This window comes from Odocoileus virginianus, chromosome 11 (assembly GCF_023699985.2).
Source record: "Odocoileus virginianus isolate 20LAN1187 ecotype Illinois chromosome 11, Ovbor_1.2, whole genome shotgun sequence".
In the NCBI taxonomy this organism is placed as follows: domain Eukaryota; kingdom Metazoa; phylum Chordata; class Mammalia; order Artiodactyla; family Cervidae; genus Odocoileus; species Odocoileus virginianus.
Window position 1 is genome coordinate 25,486,433 of NC_069684.1, and position 7,227 is coordinate 25,493,659.

The window sequence follows — 7,227 nt, forward strand, 5'->3', positions numbered from 1 at the left end:
CTGCTGAAACCTCCCTAGATCTGCAGAGTCTGGGGATCTCAAGCTGCGGGAGCAATTACTGGCTTCACAAGTTGATTTTCTAAAGATGCCAGTGTTCCTATTTCACAACCATGTGGAAGCTGGCCTCCAAAACAGCCCCCAGCACTCCTTCTCCTGGATTTCTCACCCTGTGTCCCCTTCCACACATCCTGAGATGATTCCTGCGACTACTAGCTCATGGCATGTCAATTCTGGTTTTCGGTTATAAGAAGACTACAGCATAAGGGCATCTCTAAGTCTCTGGTGGGGAGCCAGTTGCCATTGGTAAGGACACTCAGGCTGCCTATAGAGAGATTTGCCACATGGCAAAGAAGGCTGAATGCTGAAGAAGTGATGCTTTTGAACTGTGGCACTAGAGAAGACTCTGGAGAGTTCCTTGGGCTGCAAGGAGATCAAACCTGTCAATCCTAAAGGAAATCAACCCTGAATATTCATTGGAGGGACTGATGATGAAGCTGAAGCTCCAATACTTTGGCCACCTGATGCAAAGAGCCGACCCATTGGAAAAGACCCTGATTCTGGGAAAGACTGAAGGCAAGGAGAAGAGGGCATCAGAGGATGAGCTGGTTAGATAGCATCACCGACTCAATGGACGCGATTTTTTTCTTTCATTTATTTTTATTAGTTGGAGGCTAATTGCTTTACAATATTGTAGTGGGTTTTGTCATACATTGACATGAATCAGCCATGGAGTTATATGTATTCCCCATCCCGATCCCCCCCTCCCACCTCCCTCTCCACCCGATTCCTCTGGGTCTTCCCAGTGCACCAGGCCCAAGCACTTGTCTCATGCATCCCACCTGGGCTGGTGATCTGTTTCCGGGAGATAGTGAAGGAGAGAGGATCATGGCGTGCTACAGTCCTTGTGGTTACAAAGAGTCAGACAGGACTTAGTGACTGAACAACCACAGCAAAGAGATTGATGCCCCAAATTCAGCCTCTGTGCAACAGTGCCAAATTGAATCCTGGAGACAGTTTTGGATGAAACAGCATAGCTTTATTGCTTTACCAGGCAAAGGGGGACACAGTGGGCTTATGCCCTCAAAACCTGTATGTTCCAACTGAGTGTGATTGGTGAGGAGTTTAACAGCAACGGGTCAAGGGTGGGGTTGCTGATAAGGATCAGCGTGTGTACAGAACCTGCATTCCTTTAACCTGGTCTCCTGTGGTCTCCTGGTGAGCTTCTGAGGTTCCTTTAATCTGGCCTCAGATGGTCTCCTAATGAGCTGTGTTTTTCAAGTTTGTCAGACCTCTGATAACCTTCTCTCTGGAATGAAGAATTCTTCATCAAGTAATACATCTTCCATTTGTTGAGGTTTTTTTTTTTTAAGATTACAGATGAGAGAGGTGATGACAAGCTGATTCCTTTTCACTGGGCCTGGCAGACCCATCTTAAGGTTGGGGGCAAAGCCAAAGGATGTAGGTCATCAACTTTCTTCCCACCACTATGACAGGGTGGTGATCGTGAGCTTGGGCACTTGAGTGCACAGGAGTTTGGAGGTCTTCTCCAAACTCTCCATGATATTAGCTGGGCAACTCGGCACATGGCTTCACCTGCCTCTAGCATTCAGACTTCTCACCGTCAAATGGGAATAAAATAACACTCCCCACACCCCACCTGCAGAGTGGCTGCAGGTTACAGTGAGTTCACACACATCGGGTACCCAGTTTGGTGTCTGATCCCTGAAAAGTGAAAAAGTGAAGTGAAGTCGCTCAGTTGTGTCCAACTCTGCAAACCCATGAACTGTAGCCCACCAGGCTTCTCTGTCCATGGGATTTTCCAGGCAAGAGTACTGGAGTGGGTTGCCATTTCCTTCTCCAGGGGGTCTTCCTGACCCAGGGATCAAACCCAGGTCTCCTACATTGCAGGCAGGCGCTTTACCCTCTGAGCCATCCCTAAACAGTAGCAATTATTATTATCTTTGGTTCACCCAGAGGAGACCCACACCCTGCTTGTTATACAGTGGTAACACTCAATAAGGATTTCTTTTTTTTAAATTCATTTCTTTTTTACAACTCTATTCATTTACTTACTGATTTTGATGTGGACCATTTTTAAAGTCTTTATTGCATTTGCCACAGTGTTGCCTCTGTATTATGTTTTGGGTTTTTGGTCACAAAGTTTGTGGGATCCTAGATCCCTGACGTGAGATCAAATCCACACCCCCTGCATCAGAAGGCTGTATCGGAAGGCGAAGTCTTAACCACTGGACCAGCAGGGAAGACCCAGGATTTCTTGAATTAATTGAAAGAAAGTCTTCATTTCTCTAAGAGGAAGACAGCCCTCTGTGTGCATGAGTGCTCAGTCACTCATTCCTGCCTGACTCTTTGTGTCCACATAGACTATAGCCAGGCTCCTCTGTCCATGGAATTTTCCAGGCAAGAAATACTGGAATGGGTTGCCATTCCCTTCTCCAAGGGACCTTCCTGACCTATGGATCGAACCCAGGTCTTCTGCATTGCAGGCAGTTGTTTACCATTTGAGCCACAAGGGAAGCCCAAACAGCCCTTTAGTTCTGGGTAAATCAACAACCAACAATAATGATAATGATGATAATAACATCACACTTTTTTTTTTAGCATAGATTATCTTTTTAAAATTTACTTTCAGTTGGAGGATAATTGCTTTACAATATTGTATTGGCTTCTGCCATACATCATAAACGTCACATTTTTAACATGAAGTTCACAGTACAATTTGAACCCTTTGTCTCACGAACCGCAGCCTTAAGTCATTTTTTCCACTCTGGAGAAATTTCAGAAGAAAAGAAACCTCATCCATTGGCAAAATACAGAGTCAGAGGCAGCAGCTGTGTGGGTGCAGATGTCCTTGGATGGCTCCGGATAATTCTAACCTGAAGACGCACATGCAAACATTTAGTCAATGACTTAAAGCTGACTTAAATCAAGCTGCCCAGCACCCAGAAGCCATAAACAGCCCTGCCTGGATGCTTGGCCCTCCCTCTGTCCCTGGGATTATTTCCACAAGGCTCCAAGTGGGAGAGAAATGCCAGTCATTCCTTCACAGGCTTCAGGACACAGGTCGGATCAGTCACTGACGTCAGAGGGGAATTCACTCCCCCCGCTCTGATCTAGAATTTCACTGCTCCTCTCACTGGACACACAGACAGAAGTATTGGTGTGGCCGCGGCGGGAGCTACCTTGCCTGTGGCTGCATGGGAGTGTTTGCTAACTTGCTCAGTTGTGTCTGACTCTTTGCCACCCTATGGACTGTAGCCCACCAGGCTCCTCTGTCCATGGAATTCTCCAGGCAAGAATACTGGAGTGTGTAGCCACATCCTTCCCCAGGGGATCTTCTCGACTCAGGGACTAAACCAGCACCTCTTATATCCCCTGCTTAGCACACTATATATAAAATAGATAATCATCAAGGACCCAAGGACCTACTGTATAGCCAGGGAACTATATTCAATATCTTACAATAACCTATAATGGAAGAGATTGGTTTTTAAAAAAAAAAATACATACATTTCCTTATATACGTGTAACTGAATCACTTTGGGGTACACCTGTAAGTGAAAGTCGCTCAGTCCTCTCTGACTCTTTGCAACTCCATGGACTATACAGTCCATGGAATTCTCCAGGCCAGAATACTGGAGTGGGCAGCCTTTCCCTTCCCCAGGGGATCTTCCCAACCCAGGGATGGAATCCAGGTCTCCCGCTTTGCAGGTGGATTCTTTACCAGCTGAGCCGCCAGGGAAGCCCAAGAATCCTGGAGTGGATAGCCTATCCCTTCTCCAGGGGATCTTCCCAACCCAGGAAGCAAACCACAGTCTCCTGCATTGTAGGTGGATTCTATACCAACTGAGCTATCAGGGAAGCCCTTGCTCAGTATATCCCTCCCCAGAAGGGGTGAGGGAGACTCTGGCATGATTAGAAAGAAAAGAGAACTACCCACCTCTTGGAGGCCCCGCTCCCATGCCGACCTCCTCCCGTACCTTGTCAGGCTCGCATTCATCCACCCTCCCTCCTACACAAGTGCCCGGGCCCCCCAGGGCCAGCTTTGACCAGGGGACACAGCCAGCCTTGCACAGACGGTGTGACCAGGAGGAGACAGACAACAAACATGGGGAGGTCTAAACTGTAAGCTCATTGCAGAGAGGGATGGTGCTGTGTGGAGGACAAAGCAGCTCTGTGAGCCAGGGAGACCGGGTAGGGCTCCGGGCAGGTGCCCAGGGGCCCAGGGAAGGGCGCTCTGAGGAGGTGACATCTGAGCCGAAAAGCCCTGGGCGACCAAAGGAGCCAGACATGCCAAGACCGAGTTCTAGGTAGAGGCAGCATCGGCTAGGTGATTCTCAGGGTCCCGGGCTTGACATAAAAATGTGAGATCCCATTCAAAACATATTAAGCACTTCACAATGATGAGAGCAGGGCATTAAACCAAGCGTGAGGTCCCTCCAAGCTCAGGCCCTGTTAGACTGCAGAGGTAATATGCCCCCTGAGAGGACTCTAGGAGAAGGAATAGTCAGCCTCGGAGCCCTGAGTCTTGGCCAGACTTAGAGAGCTCTGGAATCAGGAAGAAAGCCAGGGTGCCTGGAGGGCAGAGGGCAAAAGTCAGAGGGTGTGTATGGAGGAAGGCAGATAGTGGTGGCCCCTGAGAGAGGGGTGGGGGCTTCCCAGGTGACTCAGTGGCAAAGAATCTACCTGCCAGTGTAGGAGACACCGGTTTGACCCCTGGGTCAGGAAGATTCCCAGTCCCGTGTTCTCGTCTGGAAAATCTCATGGACAGAGGAGCTTGGCAGGCTATAATCCATGAGGTCACAAAGAGTCGGACATGACTTAGCAACTGAGCCCGAGAGGTGTGACCAGAGGTTTTGCAGGAGGGACATACTTGGTCTGATTAATATTTCTAAAGATCCAACTGACCATGGGGTAGAGGCTAGTGTGAGGCAGGTCTGAGGGGAAGCGAGGAGCCAGGTTAGAAGGCAAAGATGGTGATGGTGGAGGCAGACGAGCCAGGACTACCCCCAGGACCTGAGGGTACTATCTCAGGCCTGCGCTTATCCCTGCCCCTCGCACCTGGGGTCTGAATCCTCCAGGCGCCCTGCACATACACACTTATCACTTAACTCCATCTCAACTCACCCACCCTCACCAGTATTGGAGAAGCCTTACAGGCTGGCTCCACCAATGCCCTACCCAGTACCCACCTCCCCACCAGGCCCAGGAAATCCTTTGTATTTCTGGTGTCCTGCCGAGTGCCTGGCACATGATGGGTTGTGCTCAATAACCAGTTGTCCAGTGAATGAATGAACTTATTAATTAATGTTTGAAAAAAAAAAAAAGGGCCCTGCTCCAACCAGGCAAATCTGAGCCTAGACCTTGACCTGAAAAAGAAGGCTTCTATTTCCAAACCCAGCATATTTCCCTCTCATTAGATGTCTTTTAAAAAAAAAAAAAGAAGAAGAAGAAGAAAGAAAAGAAATCAGAAAAGGAAAGAGGAAAAGCTGACATCCGAGACTGCAGCACCCAAATTATAGCCTCTGACTATTGTTTATGCTATATTTGCCCTGTTTCCAGGCGTCATCATGGGGGACAAGGCTTAACATGCCAAACGGTCCCTCTGGCAGCAGCATCCCCAGAAGGAATGTTGCCCTCCTGCGCTCTCTCGTGGCCAGGATGCACACTGCATATGCCCCAAGCAATTTTTCCCAAGACAAGGAAAAATCAGGATGGTATTGATGATGAAAACTTAGGAGAGGTGGGCTGCCAGAGAGGCCTGGGTGCTGAGCGTCTCTTGGGTTGGTGGCCTCCATTAACCCACAGCACGCCAGTCTCTTCTGTTCTTCACTATATCCCAGAGTTTGCTCAAATTTATGTCCATTGAGTCAGTGATGCTATCTAACCATCTCATCCTCTGCCGCTCTTTCTCCTTTTGCCTTCAATCTGTCCCAGCATCAGGGTCTTTTCCAATGAGTCAGCCCTGCACATCAGATAGCCAAGTATTGGAGCTTCAGTTTAAGTGTCATTTTTTGCAATTATAATATTCAGGATTGATTTCCTTTAGGATTGACTGGTTTGATCTCCTTGCTATCCAAAGAACTCTCAAGTCCATTTCAGCACCACAGTTCGAAAGCAGCAGTTCCTCAGCACTCAATCATTTTTACGGTCCAACTGTCATCCCCCAACCTCAGGGCTGCCCAACTGTACAGGAGTTGGAGGACAGCTCTCCTGGACAGGGGATAACAGTCCTTGCTGGAGGAAGACAGACACGCTGAATCTTTACATGGTTTCTTCTGGTCTCTTCACAGAGCTGTTTTATTTACTCACTGCATGGATGCGGTGTAGGAAAAACCCAGATCCACCATATAATTTGCAGCTAAGTACATGATGGATGCCCAGAGATTTAAAATTAGCCAAGTAAACTTAATACTGGGGCATTATGCTTGCTTTCAAGCGCCCGGATGTCTGTTAGGGAGGCATCACTAGGGAAAGACTCTTGATAGAATAATCAGGCTCTATCCTCCCTAGAAATTAAAAACAAGGACCCACTCTAAAGGGGACTAGTTGTCCCAAATGTCCTTCAACCAAAGTAATGAGTAGAGTTGGTTGTCCATGTGAGATTATTTTGTGGCTTGCACAAATTAAAGTGAGGTTTGGGTGATTTCCAAAAAACAAATATATATTTGCTGTTTTATAAACACATACCACTCAGCTTTCAAAACTGAAGCTCTCCCCTCTGCTCTGGTAGGGGAGGTGATAGAGGGAGTGGGGCAATGAAGAGGCTTGACTCATGGCACCTCCTCCAAGTTCATGATAGGAAAAGAGATGATATCAATTCACATTAGAAGCTGGTATATGAGGGACTTCCCCCATGGTCCAGTGGTAAAGACTCCCCCTTCCAATGCAGCAACTCAGATTGGGGTTCTAAGATTCTTGACTGGGGAGCAGAGATCCCATATACTTCACGTGAAAGTGAAAGTCACTCAGTCGTGTTCGGCTGTTTGCAACCCCATGGGCTATAGAGTCTGTGGAATTCTCCAGGCCAGAATACTAGAATGGGTAGCCTTTCCCTTCTCCAGGAGATCTTCCCAACCCAGGGATCAAACCCAGGTCTCCCACACTGTAGGTGGATTCTTTACCAGCTGAGCCACAAGGGAAGCCCAAGCATACTGGAGTGGATAGCCTATCCCTTCTCCAGTGGATCTTCGCAACCCAGGAATCAAA